Source organism: Vulpes lagopus, chromosome 8, assembly GCF_018345385.1.
Source record: "Vulpes lagopus strain Blue_001 chromosome 8, ASM1834538v1, whole genome shotgun sequence".
Taxonomy (NCBI): Eukaryota; Metazoa; Chordata; class Mammalia; order Carnivora; family Canidae; genus Vulpes; species Vulpes lagopus.
Window position 1 is genome coordinate 47,901,410 of NC_054831.1, and position 22,293 is coordinate 47,923,702.

At 35.8% G+C, this 22,293-nt stretch overlaps 1 long non-coding RNA gene across 1 annotated transcript in view; it reads left to right on the forward strand.

The window, feature by feature from the left end:
• LOC121497149 overlaps positions 1-22,293 on the forward strand; it is a 269,382-nt gene that overhangs the window by 118,315 nt on the left and 128,774 nt on the right. The window lies entirely within an intron of this gene.

A 22,293-nucleotide genomic window follows, 5' to 3' on the forward strand; every position in this document is an offset into this window, starting at 1 on the left:
CCCTCCTTCATTCAGATACTCTTCTTTCCATTGTAATCCCATTATTATACAGGAGCCCTCAGATGTGGTAGTGAGGTGGGAGGGGTGGGGATTGTTTTTTGGACCTTTGATTAAATCCTGACATTTTAGTGATCCTGTGCCTTCAGTCTGTGACCTACACAGGTACTTCCATTTTTTCCCACCCTTAAGTGAGATAAGAGGGTTAGTTGGGACTAGAGTTGAGTATTTCCCTTCCCCTGGGTCAGTGAAGCTCTGATAAAATCTGAATCTGTTAGGCTTTGGTAAAATAGTTCTATTTAAGAATAGGCCTTGCTAAGAACAGAATGTTCTGGACTTATTTCAAAATGGTTATTTTTTTATTCCTCTGCTAGAAGCATGGAGGACTTTGATCTCCACTGAGAATATCCGGTAAGGTACCTGGTAGAGCAAATTCATGAAATTGTGTGGCCCCTCACCTTAATTCTGGGAACCCCTAGAATTTTTAACTTATCGGTCTTGTCCACATTCAACTTTCAACAATTAATCAATTACACTTTAAATTTGCACTAGTACTGATTCATGATGGGATTTTTCCTTCTAGGTTTCTATGCTGATGTTATGATTCTCTATATTTGCCTATCTGCCTTTCCAATTTGGGGGACAGTGGCTTGCCCTATGATCTCTTTCTTTGACATATCTAAGAGAAGCTCTTGATTTGCAACTTGTTCAGCTTTTTTTTTTTATTATTGTGAGGATGGGAGTGATGATTTCCATGCTTCTTTCATGCTGATTGGTTCTTCCTTTCTTTTAAACACCTATGCTTATTGAAAAAAAAAGTCTATACTTTATTTCTCATTTGTCATCTCCTAGATATCCAGATTTTGCCCTCACCATCCAGTAATGTGGCTTTTAAAAAGTGACTAATAAACTTCTAGTTGCCATCTCCATCCCTTTTAATTGTCCTCTCTAGTCCAACCATCCATCCTCTCATATTTAGATTCTTAAAATTACTTTAACTGGTCTCTTCATTTACAAACTAGCCCACTCCAATCTGTTTTCCACATAATAATTAGAATGATCTGTTGAATATATAATAATGAAATATTTCAACTCTCTCTCCTTCTGGGCACTTGGAGTAGTACAGAGTTTTTTCAAGTAGTTAACCTTAGATGTAGTCCTGTGACTTGTCAATGATTTGCAATATGTAAATGGAAACTTAGAGACACTGTATATTATTATTTGCTGTTATGTAACAAATTATCCCAGAGCTTAAACAACAATTTTTTTTTAATCTCACAGTTTCTTTGGGTCATAAACCTAGGAATTGCTTAGCTGGTTGATTCTGGCTCAGAGTCTATAATGACTATATACTTCTGGTCAATAGAATACAAACTAAAATGTTGGAAGAAAGTTTCCACAACATTTTTAAAGGATAGCTGGCACACGTCTTTTGTTTCTGTTTTCTTTGTTCCTTCCTCTATCTTACTGCTTGAAATATGCTTATGATGGCTAGAATGAGAGCACCTACCTTGGTCTTTGAGGACATTTAAGGACATTTCTTAGCTGTGGTTGAATAGTTAGCTGAAAGGATTCTGAGTCCCTAAAGTTTACTGAAGCCAGAAAGCAATCTGCTTAGCTGTGGACTTCTTGTACATAGAAGAAAGGAACAAATTTCTACCTTGCTTTAAGCCACTATTGTATTGTGCTATTAACACTTTAATGGCTTCCCTCTGCACTCAGAATATAATTGAAATTCCTTACTATGACCAATAAAGCCTGAATGATCTGGCCTTTATCCAAATCCTCAATCCTTTTCATTCCTTGTTTCCTCTGCATCATCCATACTGACCTGCTCTTTTGTTCTGTTACAACACCACTGCAAGCTAATCTGGGCAGTTAATAATAACCCATATTCTCTAGCTCAGTGCTTCTCAACCTTTTTGAATTCATGCTATCAGTAAATGTAGAAGGTGTAAGCATAATTTACTCTTTCAGTTTTTAGTATTTTTCTAAGGAGCAAAGATTTGGTTTTAATTCCTATAGTTAGTATTATCAAAACAAAAATATGTTATTATTTGTTAAAGATTTTATTTATATGAGAGAGAGAGAGCAAGAGAGAGAGACAGAGAGAGAACAAGGAAGTGGGAGGAAAGGGAGAAGCAGATTACCCATTGAGGAGGGAGTCCAACACAGGGCTCAATGCTGGGATTCCAGGATCATGACCTGAGCTGAAGGCAGACACTTAACCGACTGACCCACCCAGGTGCCCCAAAACAAAAGTATTTTAATCATCGTCCAAATATAACATTATATTCTGGTATTTCTATTCTGGTATTTCTATCCAGTGAAGAAATGGATTAATTATGAAAGACCAACACATATAGCTGCTATAAATTCCCAGTTTATCTTAGCTGAGAATACTGAAATTAATAGAAAATGAAATAACTACACTAAGCAGGAGCAAACACAGCCAAGTCTCTTGGTCTTTGATTTCTAAATGGTGACAATTTCTAGAATGTCCTGCTATAATTGAGAAAGAAGTCTATTTCTTCCAGTACCACTGTCTGACATTATCATATAAAACAAGCCAGAGCTATACTGTTTTTGCTTGGAAAGAAGCTTTTCTCCTCTGTGTATATTAACAAGACAAAACATTTAAAAAGTTTTAACTTTATGTAGCAATATGTCAGGAGACTTGATTATACCTGAAATATATCCAATAACTGATTTTTATGGCTGAATCATATCCCTCTGTGTGTGTGTGTGTGTGTGTGTGTGTGTGTGTGTACACACTACCACATCTTCTTTATCCATTAATATATCAATGGACACTTGGGTTGCTTCTATATATATGTTAGCTATTGTAAATAATGCTGCAGTAAATGTAGGGATACATATATCATTTCAAATTAGTACTTTTATTTTATTTGGGTTAATACCCAATAGTGGAATGACTAGATCATAATGATATTTCTGTTTTTTTAATTTTTTGAGGAATCTCCATGCTGTTTTCTACAGGGGTTTACACCAATTTACATTCCTGCCAACAGTGCATGAGGGTCCCCTTTTCTTCACATCCTTGTCAACACTTGTTATTTCTCATCTCTTTGATGCTACTCATTCTGACTGTTGTGAATCAATATATCATTGTGGTTTTTGTTTTCAAAGATTTTATTTATTTATTCATGAGAGACACACAGAAAGAGGCAGAGACGCAGACAGAGGGAGAAGCAGGCTCCTTATAAGGACCCCAATGTGGGACTCGATTCCGGACCGGGGACCATTGTTCAGGTTTCCTGCCCATTTTTTAAACAGACTATTTGTTTTTTTTTTTTAAATGTTGAGTTATATAAGTTCTTTATATATTTTGGATATTATCCCCTTATTGAATATATCATTTACAAATATATGATTTACAAATATCTTCTATTTAGTGGATTGGGTTTTCATTTTGTTTATTTTTGTTTTGTTTTTTTGCTGGGCAAAGCAATTTTTATTTTCATGTATTCCCAATAGTTTATTTTTGCTTGTTTCTTTTGCCTGAGAACACATATTCATAAATATATTGCTAAGGCTTATGTCCAAAAGACTATCACTGCCTATGATTTCGTTTAAGAATTTTATGGTTTCATGTCTCACACATTTAGGCCACTAATCCATTTTGAGTTAATTTTTGTGTATAATGTATGAAAGTGGTCTAGGCTCATTCTTTTGCACATAGCTATCTACATTTTCCAGCACCATTTGTTGAAGAGTCTGTCTTTTCCCAATTGTGTATTCTTGTCTCTTTTGTTGTAGATTAGTTGACCATGTAAGTGTGAGCTTATTTCTGGAATCTATCCTGTTCGATTGATCTGTGTGTGTGTGTGTGTGTGTATGTGCCAGTACATATAATATGTTTTGATTACTATAGTTTTGTTGTATCTTGAAATCTGGAATTGCAATACCTCCATCTTTGTTTTTTCAAGTTTGCTTTGGCTATCCAGGGTCTTTCATTGTTCTACACAGATTAAGGATTATTTGTTCTGGTCTGTGAAAAATGCTTCTGGAATTTTGATAGGTATTTCATTGAATCTCTGATTGCTTTGAGTAGTGTAAACATTTTAACAATATTAACTCTTCCACTTCACAATCATGGTATATCTTTCCATTTGTTTGTGTCATATTCAATTTCTTGTATTTATATCTTATAGTTTTCATAGTTTAGGTATTTTTCCTCCTTGTTAATATTTATTTTTAGGTAATTTATGATATTGTAGCAATTATGAATGCAATTGTAAATATTTTCTTAATTTATCTTTCTACCACTTTATTATTACTGTGTGGAAACAATAGATTTCTATATTTTTTTTTTTATCTGGAACTTTACTAAATTCATTTATCAGTTGTAATAGTTTTTTTTTCCCCTGACTCTGGAGGATTTTTTTTCTTACATAATATCATGTCATATGCAAATAGTGATAGTTTTTACTTTATCCTTACCAATTTGGATACCTTTTCTTTCTTTTTTAGTCTAATTGCTTCAGCTAGGACATTCAGTACTGTGTTGAAAAAAGGGGTGAGACTCAGCAATCTTGTCTTTTTTTCTGATTTTAGAGGAAAAACTTTCAGTTGTTCACTGTTAAGTATGGTGTTGGCTGCAAATTTTTTATATGTGGGCTTTATTTTGTTGAGGTATGTTCCCTCAAAACCCACATTGTTGAGAGTTTTCATCATGAATGGACAATATTGCACTTTGTGAAATGATTTTTCTGCATCTATTGAGATGATCATGTGATTTTTATCGTTCATTTTGTTGATGTCATATATCACATTGATTTGCAAATATCAAACCATTCTTACAACCCCAGAATAAATCCTATTTGATAGTGGTGAATGATTATTGCGATATATTGTTAAATGTGATGTGCTAGTATTTTGTTGAGGATTTTGAATGTATGTTCATCAGAGATATTGGCCCATAGTTTTTGTCTTTTGTAATGTCCTTGGTCATGGTATTTGGACCTTACAGAATTAATTTGGTAGTTTTTCTTCCTCTTTTTTTTGTGGAATAATTTGACAAGAATAGGTATTAACTTTTCTTTAATTGTTTAATAGAATTCATCTGTGAAGCCATCTGGTCCTGGACTTTTATTTACTGAGACTTTTTGATTACCAGTTAAAATTTGTTGCTAGTGGTCAGGCTTTCAATTTTTTTTTCTTTCTTATTCAGTTTTAGAAGATTGTATGTTTTTAGGAACTTATCTATTTCTTCTAGTTTGTCTAATTTTTTGGTATGTAATTGGTCATAATATTCCCTTATCATTATTTGTATTTCTAAAGTCTCTTTTATTTCTCCTCTTCTATTTCTGATTTTATTTATTTGATTTCTTTTATTTTTCTGGGTAAGTCTGGCTAAAGGTTTATCAATTTTATTTATCTTTTCAAAGTACCAACTTTTGGTTTCATTGATATTTTTCTATTTATTTTAATCTCCATTTTATTTATTTCCATTTTTATATTTTTATTTCCTTCCTTCTAAATAACATTGGGTTTTGTTTGCTCCTCTTTTTCTTGCTATTTTAAGTATAAAGTTAGATTGTTTGATATTTCTTGTTTCTTGATATAGGCATGCATCACTGTAAACTTCCCTCATACAACTGCTTTTGCTATGTCCCAAAGATTTTGGATCGTTGTGTTTCAATTTTCATTTGTCTTCATATATGTTTAAATATTCCTCGATTTCTTCATTGATTCATTGGTTGAGCATGATGTAGAATGTTCTTTAGCCTCCAGGCATTTGTGTTTTTTCCAGCTATTTTATTGTAATTGATACCATTTCATACCATTATGGTCAGAAAACATTGTTATAATTTCAATTTTCTTAAATTTGTTATTTCATATCAATTTATTAAATTTCTTAAAAACAGTGACACTTGTTTTGTGACTTAACATGTGATCTATCCTGGAGAATGTTCCATATACACTTGAAAAGAATATGTATTATGCTGTATGTAGTATAATGTTCTGTTTATATCTGTTAAGTCCATGTGATCTAATGTGTCATATAAAGCCACTATTTTCACCGATTGTCTGTCTGGATCATCTGCCCACTGATGTAAATGGAGTGTTAAAGTACCCTACTATTATTTAATTACTGTCAATCTCTGTTTTTATGTCTGTTAATATTTGTGTTTTGTATTTAGGTGTTCCTATGTTGGGTGCATAGATATTTACAACTATTTTACATCCTCTTGTTGGGTTGATCCCTTTATCATAGTGTAATACCCTTTTTTTTTTGTCTCTTGCTACAGTCTGTTTGAAAAACCATTTTATCTGATATAAATATTGTTTTCCCAGTTTATTATCTCTTCCATTCATGAATTATCTTTTTCTAGCCCTTCACTTTTAATCTGAATGTGTCTTTAGGTCTGAAGTAAGTCCTTTGTAGGTAACATAGAGATATATCTTGGCTTTTTATTCATTCATGTACCCTTTGTCTTTTGATTGGAGCATTTAGTCCATTTTGTTTTCTGGTTGTTTTTGTAGTTTTTCTCTGTTGCTTTCTTTTCTTGCTTTCTTCCCTGTGGTTTGATGGCTTTCTTTGGTATTATGCTTGAACTCCTTTCCGTTGAGTTTGTGTGTGTGTGTGTATTATTAGCTTTTAATTTGTAGTTACCATGGGGTTCATATATAACATCCTATATGTATAGCAGTTATATTAAGTTGATAGGTGCTTAAGTTCAGACACATTCTAAAAGCACCAAATTTTTTACTCCTCTGTCCACATTTTACATATATAGTGTCATATTTTGCAATTTCTTCTTTTGTGTATCCTTTGGCTAATATTTGTAGATATAATTGGTTTTCCTATTTTTGTATTTTAACCTCTGTACTGACTTTTTAAGGAATTAATTTCTCCTTTTACTATGCATTTGCTTTTACCAGTGAGTTTTTTTCCTTTCATAATTTTCTTATTTCTCTTTTTTTTCCTTTCCTCATTTATTTCTTAAATAATTTTCTTTTATTTATTATTTTTTTTTATTTATGATAGTCACAGAGAGAGAGAGGCAGAGACATAGTCAGAGGGAGAAGCAGGCTCCATGCACCGGAAGCCTGATGTGGGGTTCGATCCCGGGTCTCCAGGATCGCGCCCCGGGCCAAAGGCAGGCGCCAAACCGCTGCGCCACCCAGGGATCCCAATTCTTTTCTTTTAACTTAAAGAATTAAGTTATATTCTCTCATAAGGCTGGTTTACTAGTGTTTCCTTCTAGTGTATTTTTCATTTCAGTTATTGTCTTCTTCAGCTCTGTTTTTTAAAAAATATTTTTATCTCTTTGAAATAGTCTCACTGAGTTTATCCACTCTTCTCTCATGTCCCATGAGTATTGTTATGAATATTACTTTGAATTCCTTATTAGTCATATTGCTTATCTCTGTTTGGTTTAGCTCTTTTTTGTGATTTTTTTCTTTTCCTGCATTTGGGACATATTCTTCTGTCTTCTCATTTTATCTGACTCTCTGTTTTTGTTTCTAATTATTAAGTAAACTTCTGTTTCCCGGTCTTGAAATTACTGGTTTTCTGTAGAACAGATCCTGTGGTGCCCTGTAGTGCAGTCACTCCCAGTTCACCAGTGTGGGCTACACGTGCTCTCCTGTTGTGCCTCAATCAAGGTTGTGTGGTGACGTTTGGTGGGTGGGGCTGATCCTAGGCCATCTGGCTGCAATGATCTGCTTTGCCTACTGGAGGTGCACTGAGAAGGTTTTGCTCCCAATTGCTGTTGCAAGACCTGGCTGCTGGAGATGTAGGTGTGCTAGTGTGTGAGATTTTGTCTCCCCTCCCCAAGGCAGGAGTTGCTTTAGAGGGTCACCAGTCCCTGCCAAGGCTGTCTGCCAGGTGTGGTGTGGAGGATCAGCTTTGGAGGGGCACACACTGAAGTGGACGGGTTGAGTGAACCAGGATCACAATGGAATACCAGGGGAAGGCACATGGCTGTCTACATTGGCAGGGGAAGAAAAATAGTGCTCGAAAGCACTTTTGTTTCTGGAGAAGTCTGCAGCTCCTTCTCTCTCCAATACACATCCTAAAATTAGTCAGTAAATCTTTACCTGTACCTTAAGTGCTATTCAAATTGCTGCTTCTGTGTTGTCTCTGGCTGAATTATTTAGTATGCTGGCCCTCTAAATGAGAAAACTCAGTTTTCTATAGCCTTCTGACTGCCCAGAAATTAACAACATTATTTATTTATTTACTTACTTACTTATTTATTTATTTTTGAATAGGCTCCAAGCTCAATGCAGACCTTGAACTCACGACCCTGAGATCAAGACCAACTGGCTTAGCCATCCAGGAACCCCAGCACCATTTTTAAAAAGTATTTTTAAAAAAGTATTTTAATTACAGTTAGTTAACATGCAATGTTATATTAGTTTAGGTGTACTATATAGTGATTCAAAAATTCCATACATCATCCAGTGCTCATCGCAACAAGTGTACTCCTAATCTCCATCACCTGTTTCATCCATCCTCCTGCCCTCCTCCCCTTTGATAACCATCAGTTTGTTCTGTAAAGGTCTATTTTTGATTTTTCTCTCTCTCTTTTTTCCTTTCCTCATTGGTTTTGTTTCTTAAATTCCACATGAGTGAAATCATATGGTATTTGTCTTTCTCTGACTGACTTATTTCACTTAGCATTATAGTGTCTAGCTCTATTCATGTTGTCACAAATAACAAAATTTCATTCTTTTTTCTGGCTAAATTATATATATATATATATACACACACACACACACACACACATACACACACATACATTCTTTACCCATTCATCAATAGACATTTGTGCTGTTGCTATATTAGACTATTGTATATAATGCTGCTATAAATATAGGGGTGCTGGTATCCCTTTGAATTAGTATTTTGTGTTCTTTGGATAAATACCCAGTACTGTGATTGCTGGATTGTAAGGTAGTTCTATTTTTGACTTTTTGAGGACCTTCTATACTATTTTCCAGAGTGGCTGCACCAGTTTGCATTCCTACCAACAGTGCATGAGAGTTTGTTTTTCTCCACATCCTTTGCTAACACTTGTTACTTCTTGTAAGCACCACAGATTTTCAAAACTCATGGAGTTAAGCCCGACTGCTTTTCTAAGCCACATATTATGGGAACTTGTCTTCCCAGCACGAGTCTTCAAGGTTGGGCATGCCTGGTGAGGATCTGATCCCTTTGCTCCTCCATGCTTGTTATTTCTCTCTTGTTTGTGGTTAGTCACACTGGTGTCCTTTCCAATGTGGCCTTATCTTTATGACTAGCTGTGGAAGATCTGTCCTCCCAGCAGGTCATTTTCAGAGTTAGTTGCCTGTGTAGTTGTTGCCTTGGTATGTCTGTGTGACAAGGTGAGCTCAGGATCCTTCTACATTGCCATCTTCCTTGCTCTTGTAGTGTGAATTCTTAAATCATTGACTATGGGTTGAAGAAACATCTTGATATGAGATTTTTTTTAAATTATAATTTTGGCCAACAATTCTGTTACACTGTTTCCTACAAGTACATACCATAGGATTGAACAACTAGTTGTTCACTTTTCCATTCTTTGGCTTTTTATATTTTAGAAAATAGCCTTTTAAATTTAGGATTAAGTACTCTTACTCAGATAAATAGCATAATGTTTTCTAAAATTTTCCTTAGACGACATAATAGTAAAAGCAAGGCACTACAGCACACAAGAGAAGCTAAGCACCAGATTATGTTTGTAAAAATGAAATGTTCCTGACCATGTTCACATGCTTAAATAGAGATGAGCTAGTGCACAAACTAAAGAAAAAAAATATTCTCTATTTTTGTACCCCACATTTTATTTTTTATTTAGTTTATGGTTTGTTTTGTGAAACTCTCCCTTTTTTTTCTTGTAGGATAGCTGTTCTCAGTCAACAGATCACATTCCCTGAGAAAACAGAGTTACTACTGGGGAGCATTCATCCTCCATTGTATGCCAAACTCTGTGAAAAAAAAATGTTCCTGGAAACAGAAAAATGAACTATAATATCCTCCTTTGCTGGCAGGCAGGGTAAATTGCCTGATGGGGAGATTTTATAAGTCAGAATATATTCAGGATACTCATTGGAAAGTACCCTACTTAGTTCCTGAATTCCTAAGAATTTATCAACATGTTTAGTTTTCTCTTATTTGGAAAAAAAGCTGTTCCACACTCTCTAACCTTTACATGCATAAGGGAAAAGGAATCCTGTTCTATCACCCATATTTTGGGGGGGCAGTTTAGGTTACTGGAGTTTATGTACATAAAACCAATGTTGGTTTGTTGTTTGTTTATGACAGGGCTAATTGTAAAGGAAAAGAATTTCCTTTTTTAAAAAAACAAATTATTTAAATTCAATTTAGTTAACATATAGTATATTATTAGTTTCAGGGGTAGCATTTGGTGATAATCAATTGCATAAAACACCCAGTGCTTATTACATCAAGTGCCCTCCTTAATGCTCATCATCCATTCATCCCAATCCCCCATCCGTCTCCCCTCCAGCAACCTTCAGTTTGTTTCGTAAGGAGTCTCTTATGGTTTGCCTCCCTCTCTGTTTTTATCTTATTTTATTTTTCCTTCCTTTTCCCTATGTTCATCTGTTCTGTTTCTTAAATTCTACTTATGAGTGAATTCATATGGTTTCTGTCATTCTCTGACTGAATTATTTCACTTAGTGTTAAATTCTAGCTCCATCCATGTTGTTGCAAATGGCAAGATTTCATTCTTTTTGATGCCTGAGTAATTTCTACTATATATATAATATATATGAATGTATATATTCCACTATATATAATATTCCATTATATACTTTATATTCCATTATATCCATTATATAATATATATATATGCATACATATCACCTCTTCTTTTTTTTTTAATAAATTAATTTTTATTGGTGTTCAATTTACCAACATACAGAAAAACACCCAATGCTCATCCCGTCAAGTGTCCCCCTCAGTGCCCGTCACCCATTCCCCCCCACCCCCTGCCCTCCTCCCCTTCCACCACCCATAGTTCGTTTCCCAGAGATAGGAGTCTTTATGTTCTGTCTCCCTTCCTGATATTTCCCACACATTTCTTCTCCTTCCCTTATATTCCCTTTCACTATTATTTAATTCCCCAAATGAGTGAGAACATACACTGTTTGTCCTTTTCCGATTGACTTATTTCACTCAGCATAATACCCTCCAGTTCCATCCACGTCGAAGCAAATGGTGGGTATTTGTCGTTTGTAATGGCTGAGTAATATTCCATGTATACATAAACCACATCTTCTTTATCCATTCATCTTTCGATGGACACCGAGGCTCCTCCCACAGTTTCGCTATTGTGGACATTGCTGCTAGAAACATTGGGTTGCAGGTGTCCCGGCATTTCATTGCATCTGAATCTTTGGGGTGAATCCCCAACAGTGCAATTGCTGGGTCATAGGGCAGGTCTATTTTTAACTCTTTGAGGAACCTCCACACAGTTTTCCAGAGTGGCTGCACCAGTTCACATTCCCACCAACAGTGTAAGAGGGTTCCCTTTTCTCCACATCCTCTCCAACATTTGTGGTTTCCTGCCTTGTTAATTTTCCTCATTCTCACTGGTGTGAGGTGGTATCTCACTGTGGTTTTGATTTGTATTTCCCTGATGGCAAGTGATGCAGAGCATTTTCTCATGTGCATGTTGGCCATGTCCATGTCTTCCTCTGTGAGATTTCTCTTCATGTCTTTTGCCCATTTCATGATTGGATTGTTTATTTCTTTGGTGTTGAGTTTAATAAGTTCTTTATAGAACTTGGAAACTAGCCCTTTATCTGATAGGTCATTTGCAAATATCTTCTCTCATTCAGTAGGTTGTCTTTTAGTTTTGTTGACTGTATCCTTTGCTGTGCAAAATCTTCTTATCTTGATGAAGTCCCAATAGTTCATTTTTGCTTTTGTTTCTTTTGCCTTCGTGGATGTATCTTGCAAGAAGTTACTGTGGCCGAGTTCAAAAAGGGTGTTGCCTGTGTTCTCCTCTAGGATTTTGATGGACTCTTGTCTCACATTTAGATTTCTCATCCATTTTGAGTTTATCATTGTGTATGGTGAAAGAGAGTGGTCCAGTTTCATTCTTCTGCATGTGGATGTCCAATTTTCCCAGCACCATTTATTGAAGAGACTTTCTTCCAATGGATAGTTTTTCCTCCTTTATCGAATATTAGTTGACCATATGGTTTAGGGTCCACTTCTGGATTCTCTATTTTGTTCCATTGATCTATGTGTCTGTTTTTGTGCCAGTACTACACTGTCCTGATGACCACAGCTTTGTAGTACAGCCTTAAATCTGGCATTGTGATGCCCCAGCTATGGTTTTCTATTTTAAAATTCCCCTGGCTATTCGGGGTCTTTTCTGATTCCACACAAATCTTAAAATAATTTGTTCTAACTCTCTGAAGAAAGTCTGTGGTATTTTGATAGGGATTGCATTAAACGTGTAAATTGCCCTGGGTAACATTGACATTTTTACAATATTAATTCTGCCAATCCATGAGCATGGAATAGTTTTCCGTCTCTTTGTGTCTTCCTCAATTTCTTTCAGAAGTGTTCTGTAGTTTTTAGGGTATAGATCCTTTACCTCTTTGGTTAGGTTTTTCCTAGGTATCTTATGCTTTTGGGTGCAATTGTAAATGGGATTGAATCCTTAATTTCTCTTTGTTCAGTCTCATTGTTAGTGTATAGAAATGCCATTGATTTCTGGGCATTGATTTTGTATCCTGCCACGCTACCAAATTGCTGTATGAGTTCTAGCTATCTTGGGGTGGAGGCTTTTGGGTTTTCTATGTAGAGTATCATGTCATCGTCGAAGAGGGAAAGTTTGACTTCTTCTTTGCCAATTTGAATGCCTTTAATGTCTTTTTGTTGTCTGATTGCTGAGGCTAGGACTTCCAGTACTATGTTGAATAGCAGTGTGAGAGTGGACATCCCTGTCTTGTTCCTGATCTTAGGGGAAAGGCTCCCAGTGTTTCCCCATTGAGAATGATATTTGCTGTGGCCTTTTCATGATGGCTTTTAAGATGTTGAGGAAAGTTCCCTCTATCCTAACACTCTGAAGTGTTTTGATCAGGAATGGATGCTGTATTTTGTCAAATGCTTTTTCTGCATCTAATGAGAGGATCATATGGTTCTTGGTTTTTCTCTTGCTGATATGATGAATCATATTGATTGTTTTACGAGTGTTGAACCAGCTTTGTGTCCCGGGGATAAATCCTACTTGGTCATGGTGAATAATTTTCTTAATGTGTTCTTGGATCCTATTGGCTAGGATCTTGTTGAGAATTTTTGCATCCATGTTCATCAGGGATATTGGTCTGTAATTCTCCTTTTTGGTGGGGTCTTTGTCTGGTTTCGGAATTAAGGTGATGCTGGCCTCATAGAATGAATTTGGAAGTACTCCATCTCTTTCTATCTTTCTAAACAGCTTTAGTAGAATAGGTATGATTTCTTCTTTAAACGTTTGATGGAATTCCCCTGGGAAGCCATCTGGCCCTGGACTCTTGTGTCTTGGGAGGTTTTTGATGACTGCTTCAATTTCCTCCCTGGTTATTGGCCTGTTCAGGTTTTCTATTGCTTCCTGCTCCAGTTTTGGTAGTTTCTGGCTTTCCAGGAATGCGTCCATTTCTTCTAGATTGCCTAATTTATTGACGTATAGCTGTTCACAATATGTTTTTAAGATCGTTTGTATTTCCTTGGTGTTGGTAGTGATCTCTCCTTTCTCATTCATGATTTTATTAATTTGAGTCTTCTCTCTCTTCTTTTTAATAAGGTTGGCTAATGGTTTATCTATCTTATTAATTCTTTAAAAGAACCAACTCCTGGTTCTGTTGATCTGTTCCACAGTTCTTTTGGTCTCGATTTCATTTAGTTCTGCTCGAATCTTAATTAACTCTCTTCTTCTGTTGGGTGTGGGGTCCATTTGCTGCTTTTTCTCTAGCTCCTTTATGTGTAAGGTGAGCTTTTGAATTTGAGATCTTTCCAGTTTTTGAATGGATGCTTGTATTGCGATGTATTTCCCCCTCAGAACTGCTTTTGCTGCATCCCAAATATTTTGAACAGTTGTATCTTCATTCCCATTAGTTTCCATGAATCTTTTCAAATCTTCCTTAATTTCCTGGTTGACCTTTTCATCTTTTAGCAGAATGGTCCTTAACCTCCACGTGTTTGTGGTCCTTCCAAACTTCTTGTTTTGATTAAGTTCTAATTTCAAGGCATTATGGTCTGAGAATATACAAGGGACTATCCTGATCTTTTGGTATCGGTTCAGACCCGATTTGTGACCCAGTATGTGGTCTATTCTGGAGAAAGTTCCATGTGCACTTGAGAAGAATGTGTATTCAGTTGAGTTTGGATGTAAAGTTCTGTAGATATCTGTGAAATCCATCTCGTCCAGTGTATCATTTAAAGGTCTCGTTGCTTTGGAGATGTTGTGCTTAGAAGACCTATCGAGGGTAGAAAGAGCTAGATTGAAGTCACCAAGTATAAGTGTATTATTATCTAAGTATTTCTTCAGTTTGGTTATTAATTGGTTTAAATATTTGGCAGCTCCCACATTCGGGGCATATATATTGAGGATTGTTAAGTCCTCTTGTTGGATAGATCCTTTGAGTATGAGATAGTGTCCCTCTTCATTTCTCACTATAGTCTTCGGGGTAAATTTTAATTTATCTGATATGAGGATGGCTACCCCTGCTTTCTTTTGAGGACCATTTGAATGGTATATGGTTCTCCAACCTTTTATTTTCAGGTTGTAGGTGTCCTTCATATCACCTCTTCTTTATCCATTCATCTGTCAGTGGACATCTGGGCTCTTTTTACAGTTAGGCTATTGTGGACATTGCTGCTATATACACTGGGGTGCAAGCGCCCCTTGTAACCACTGTGTTTGTATCCTTTGGATAAATACTTGGTAGTGTAATTGCTGAATTATAGAATAGAATAGTTGTATTTTTTAACTTTTTGAAGTTTTGTTTCATACTGTTTTCCGAGTGGCTGTACCATTTTGCATTCCCATCAACAGTGTAAGAGGGTTCCTCTTTCTCCACAAATCTCCTTTAGAGTTCTAGAGACTCCCATTTTCCTCTGACTGAGGATTAGTTAATGTGACACTCTCACTCATTTATTTCTGGTCTGGAGCAAATAACTATAAATCAGATAATTAGGTCAAGGTCTTTTGATTTTATTTGCTACCATTTATTCATATTTGTGTCCTTGATGAGGGTATAAATTAAAGGTTATTTTGATATTAAATTATCAGAGTAACCCTCAGTACAAAGCATTTAATAATATGTCTATTCAGTTATATGATCAAATATACATTTTCTTAGAGAAAAATAAGTTGTCTATTGAATCCTAGCTTTTAACAGCTTTAGACTTTGGAGTAAAATGAAAAAAAATGCAGTTATCAAAAGAGAGCTTTAAAAAATTTTTTTAATTGATATTCTTAGGAAGATATGGGAAATATCCTAAAATACTTCAAAAGTAGAGGAAAGTAGTATTGAGTAAAAGTAAAAGATTCTAGAAATTAAAAATGAGAGCAAGAATGAAAAAAGTTGGAAGATGTTAATTAAATTTTATAAAACTGAAACAAAAAGATAAGGAGATGGAATAAAAGAGAAAGGATAAAGAATAAAAGAAGTGGATGGTCAAGCTAGGAGTCTAATATCCAACTAATTGTAATCTGAAAAAGAGGACAGAGATTGTGGGAAGAAGAGAAATAGAGACATAGTACAAGAAAATGTCACATAACTCAAGGCATGCATTTCTAGATTGAAATGTACCCAGTATTCAATCCTATACATGAGAAATGATTCATGATGAGTTCCATCACTGTAGAAGTCCAAAATACAAGGGAAAAATAGAAAATCCTAAAATCTTCCAGAGAGAAATGAAACAGAGTACATAAACAAAACAAAACAAAACCAAAACTAAACAGAAAAACAGTAATTAAAATGACTCAGACTTCTTTATAGCAATAATATCAACTTTGAGAAAGGATCAAGTCTGCAACAGACAATAACTTTTTGACCTCAAATTCAATATCCAGCTAAACTGTACATATACATGCAGTTGGAATATGACAATTGATATATGGAAAATCCACAAGAAATATTCTTCCAAGGATTTTTCCTCAAGAAGAGATGATCTTTACAACAAAAGTAAAGAGAGACCATGAAAGAGGAAAATCTGGGGTCCAAGAAACATAAAATGAACAGGAGAGAAGCTTTGGAAATGCCAGGGTGATGGTAAGGAGAAACATGGCAACAGCTGAGCAGCAAGCATATCCTGACAACAGACCAGGCTGAAGCAGAGGAGGAAGTGTTCCTGGAGCAATGCAGTCAACAAAAGTAAAATGGAACAGATGGATTAAGAGATGTGTTTGATTATATCAAGAGGAGTTTTACAGTTCTGTCAGAGAATTTGGGGAAGAATTAGTGATCGTCATAGAAAATAAGGCAAATGTAAAAAATGGCAATTCCTGGAAAAACGAAATATTGTTTCATGATGTAGATCACCTATAGATAATATTTAAATTCTATCCATAATATTTGAATATTATACTTAAATTCTTAAATTACTAGAATATTAAATTCTAAGCTATGACAATTGACTGAGAGAGATGGTGGCAGAAGAAGAGAGTCTGAGAGACAGAGACAGACACACGCACACAAAATGAGAGATGGGAGAGAGAGACAAGGACTGTGGGAATGTAAAACAGCTCGATCCTCATCTTTCATAATGAGAACCTGAGAGAAGATGTCTGAAACTGTCCAGAAAAAGGTATAAAAGCCTGTCATTTAGAAATATAGAGACAGATACCAGAAGTAAGAGCTAAAGAGAACTGAAATCGCTTTCCTTCAGAGAGATCCTGGGAGGTCTGAATGGGTGTGCGAGAGACTTCCTTTTTTCTTCTTTTCTATTTCTCTCCCACCTCACCTTTTTTCATCATGAGCATTTAAAACTGGGTACACGAATTTTCTTGATAAAAATACGAATTCATCTTAAAACATAAAAGAGTGTGGTAAAGCCCTGAGTCTGTGTTGTTTTGTCTGTATGTCTTGCTGTGTGGCTCGTGCGGCGTTTCATGATGGGCTGGCACTGGTTTAGCGCTGTGCCAGTGACGTGCAAGGAGCTTGTGTGACATGAGCAGACTCACAAGTTCCCTCTGGCATTGCTGCCCCTTTATGTCCTTGTGATGGACACTCAGGTCTCAGTATACACTCTCCCGCTGTTGAGAGCACGGCACACCAAGCCCTCAGCTGGCAGCTCCCTGCAGGGATCGAGGGGTCTGAAGAAAATTAACCTGAGAAACACTTCATTTCCCTTCATTTTCATCATTTTTTTACTTCACAGAGAGACCTGGAAATCCCACCTCAAACAGACTTCCACAGAAAACTTGTTTAAATGGGAATAGAAAGACACTGGGAATATGTCTCTTATCTGCATGGCTAGGCCCATCCAGTTGTGAAGTGTGCTTATATCAGAAGAAAGGAGCAAAAGGAAACTGACCTCCTTTTCATATCCTTGTGTAAAGTTTGAGGGGTCCATTGAACTCATTGTATGAAAATTGTTTTAAAGTGTTAATTAAGAAAATAACATCCTACTTTTTGTAAAATCACCACCACATAACTCTGATCTAGGTTATGTCTTGGTTAAGTCTCTTCTAGATTAGATGCATGAGCATGTTCAGTCAAATTGTTAAATAGATGTTTTCTTCAGCAGCCTTGGATTTCCAAAAGGGGCAGTAAGTCACTGTGAGAAAGGTTGGAGCTGCACATCCTCAGTGAGGTGCTTTTTCTGCCAAGAACAGAAAATTAAAAGTTGAATAAGACCCACAACTAAGAAATACCAAGTTAGGTCAAATTAGAAAATGTGCTAAGTAACTATGATTCATGTAGTTGAATTTCATCACTGATCTGCAGGGGAGAGGCAGCCGAACTGTCAAAATGAACAAAAGAAATAGCTACTAAATTGGCCTCAACTGGAGGGCCAGAGCTCAGACTTCTTGTTTGTAGATACGGGAGCATACAATTGTGAGCCTCTTGTCTTGAAATTAAAAAAATGAAAGTAACTCTTTTTTCTTTTCCTTTAACAAATGATTACTATAAATTTGAACATGAATATAATTTTAAATAATTTTTATATTATAAAAGTATATTTCCAAAATGCATATAAGCAAAAGAGAAGAAAATCACTAAGAAAATTTAATCTATGTCTTTTCAGAAATTATAAATCAGCTTATATCAAGATATATACATGATTATACAGTATTACTATTTAACTACTTTTTCCACTTTTGAACATCAATTCTGTTCCCTAAGGACAAACCTAAAATTCTGTAAATGTGACAGGTGCTTGGAATCATCCACAAATTTATGAGGTTATTTGTCTTGTAAACTTCAGAGGAATTTTTCATTTTTTAAAAGATTTTTACTTTTTAGAAGGGAACATAGCATTAACCAAACCTAATATAGGATTTCTTTGTGGTTTGAGATATGGTTAAGATAGGAATAAGCATAGCCTTTTAACCTATCATTCCAAATGTGGGAAATTTTCTGAAAGCATCTGTGATATTAAATTTATGCAAATATGATACAAATAGCTTATTATTTATCCAAATCATAAACCTGATAAGTAGTCTCTACTGTTCAGTGGAGACAATTGAATAATATTTTTAATATGAAAATAAGTTTTATTATGTGAAAATATATGTTTAAAGATTTATTAATTTTTTTATTTTTTAAAGAATTTATTTATTTATTTATTTATTTATTTATTTATTTATTTACGATAGACATAGAGAGAGAGAGGCAGAGACACAGGCAAAGGGAGAAACAGGCTCCATGCCGGGAACCTGACGCGGGACTCGATCCTGGGGCTCCAGGATCGGACCCTGGGTCAAAGGCAGGCACCAAACCGCTGAGCCACCCAGAGATCCCCCTATTTTTTTATTTTAGAGAGCGAGAGATCATGAGCTGGAGTGTCAGAGGGAGAGAGAGAGAATCCCAATAAGACACTATGCTGAGTGCAGAGCCAGATTTGGGGTTCAATCCCATGACCAAGGAAATCACAACCTGAGCCGAGACCAAGAGTTGGAAGTTCAAGCTACTAAGCCACCCAGGCACCCTGGAATATGAATATATTATTAAGAACTTAAAAGATATGTGATTTCCAGATCCTATTCATGTTTTACTTTAAGAAACATATGATCACTGTATAGATGTCAGCACTGGATGACTGTGTTCTCCAAACACCTTTTCCCTAAATATTAGAGGCTGTTGATTGACCTTTATTCTTCTTTGAAGTAAGGGGTAAAAACCAGAACCTTGTATTCTGGGATACAAAAAAGCATTTATGGAAATTCTTCCTTTTCTACTTACAGAACTTTTCTTATAATCCAACTTTTGCTTTATTTGAGGGGTGATAGAAATGGGCTTAGTTCATGTATGTGTGTGTATCTGTGTGTGTAAGTGAACAAAAAAAAAATCTGTTAGGTGATATTCCTTTCTAGTTTTCTACTATTTTATTTCTCTTTTTAAAAATAGGAACCTTAGGTATGCCTGGATGCCTCAGTGGTTGAACGTCTGCCATCAGCTCAGGGCGTGATCCTGGAGTCCAGGGATCGTGTCCCACTTTGGGTTCCCCACTGAGGAACCTGCTTCTCCCTCTGCCTGTGTCTCTGCCTCTCTCTCTGTGTCTCTCATGAATAAGTAAATAAAATCTTAAAAATAGGAGCCTTACTCATTAAAAGGAAGTTATTCTTTTATGTTTTTCACCCAAATACCTCTCCTCTCTGCATCAATAAACCAAGATCATATGCATTCATTAATTCATTTATTCGTTCAACAAATAGTGATTGAGAGCTGTGTGCCAGGTGATTAAATGCTTTCTTTGAAATTCAGTGATTTTATTAGAAGTAAAAGAAAAGCAGCCAAGTAGAAAGCCATCACTTTCAATGCCTACTCTCCTCGGGAGGAGAAAACACAAAGGTTCTTTTATGTGAAAAATAGTCAAGAAATTGATTATGTGAAAAATTTCTTTATTTTATATTAGTAGTAGCAAGAAGTAGTTGAAATAAACTCTTTTAAGTAATGGCACTCCAGATTATAAAAATAGTAAGATATATAAAACATCAATAGACTTCAGTCAATATTGCAAAGTATCATGTGTGGTATAGTTTATTAATATTAAATTTATCAAGGACATGTGTTTATTTTCTTTACCCAGTTAAGCATTAGTATATTTTTTAAAATATTCAATAAATTTGATATGTAATATTGTGTAAGTACAGTATACATGTTACTTTGGTACATTCATATATTGTTATATGATTGCCAAATGATATTTATCACGTGGCATAATCATAGTATAATATTATTGTCTATATTCATTATACTATGTATCAGTTCTTTATGGCTTATTGACTACTAGTTATAAGTTTGTAGCTTTTATTTTATTTTATTTTATTTATTTATTTTTAAGTTTGTAGCTTTTAAACACCATCACTCTTACCTCCCCTACCCCTTCCTCTGGTAACCACCATTTTACTCTCAATCTTTTTTTTTTATAATAAATTTATTTTTTATTGGTGTTCAGTTTGCCAACATACAGAATAACACCCAGTGCTCATCCTGTCAAGTGCCCCCCTCAGTGCCCACCAACCAGTCACCCCAACCCCCTGCCCTCCTCCCCTTCCACCACCCCTAGGTTGTTTCCCAGAGTTAGGAGTCTTCCAAGTTCTGTGTCCCTTCCTGATATTTCCTACCCATTTCTTCTCCCTTCCCTTCTATTCCCTTTCATTATAATTTATATTCCCCAAATGAGTGAGACCATATAATGTTTGTCCTTCTCCGATTGACTTATTTCACTCAGCATAATATCCTCCAGTTCCATCCACATCGAAGCAAATGGTGGGTATTTGTCGTTTCTAATGGCTGAATAATATTCCATTGTATACATAAACCACATCTTCTTTATCCATTCATCTTTCGATGGACACCGAGGCTCCTTCCACAGTTTGGCTATTGTGGACATTGCTGCTAGAAACATCGGGGTGCAGGTGTCCCGGCGTTTCATTGCATCTGTATCTTTGGGGTAAATCCCCAACAGTGCAATTGCTGGGTCATAGGGCAGGTCTATTTTTAACTCTTTGAGGAACCTCCACCCAGTTTTCCAGTAGCTGCACCAGTTCACATTCCCACCAACAGTGTAAGAGGGTTCCCTTTTCTCCACATCCTCTCAAACATTTGTGGTTTCCTGCCTTGTTAATTTTCCCCATTCTCACTGGTGTGAGGTGGTATCTCACTGTGGTTTTGATTTGTATTTCCCTGATGGCAAGTGATGCAGAGCATTTTCTCATGTGCATGTTGGCCATGTCCATGTCTTCCTCTGTGAGATTTCTCTTCATGTCTTTTGCCCATTTCATGATTGGATTATTTGTTTCTTTGGTGTTGAGTTTAATAAGTTCTTTATAGATCTTGGAAACAAGCCCTTTATTTGATACGTAATTTGCAAATATCTTCTCCCATTCCGTAGGTTGTCTTTTAGTTTTGTTGACTGTATCCTTTGCTGTGCAAAATCTTCTTATCTTGATGAAGTCCCAATAGTTCATTTTTGCTTTTGTTTCTTTTGCCTTTGTGGATGTATCTTGCAAGAAGTTACTGTGGCCAAGTTCAAAAAGGGTGTTGCCTGTGTTCTCCTCTAGGATTTTGATGGACTCTTGTCTCACATTTAGATTTCTCATCCATTTTGAGTTTATCTTTGTGTATGGTGAAAGAGAGTGGTCTAGTTTCATTCTTCTGCATGTGGATGTCCAATTTTCCCAGCACCATTTATTGAAGTGACTGTCTTTCTTCCAATGGATAGTTTTTCCTCCTTTGTCGAATATTAGTTGACCATAGAGTTGAGGGTCCACTTCTGGATTCTCTATTTTGTTCCATTGATCTATGTGTCTGTTTTTGTGCCAGTACCACACTGTCTTGATGACCACAGCTTTGTAGTACAACCTGAAATCTGGCATTGTGATGCCCCCAGCTATGGTTTTGTTTTTTAAAATTCCCCTGGCTATTTGGGGTCTTTTCTGATTCCATACAAATCTTAAGATGATTTGTTCCAACACTCTGAAGAAAGTCCGTGGTATTTTGATAGGGATTGCATTAAACGTGTATATTGCCCTGGGTAACATTGACATTTTCACAATATTAATTCTGCCAATCCATGAGCATGGAATATTTTTCCATCTCTTTGTGTCTTCCTCAATTTCTTTCAGT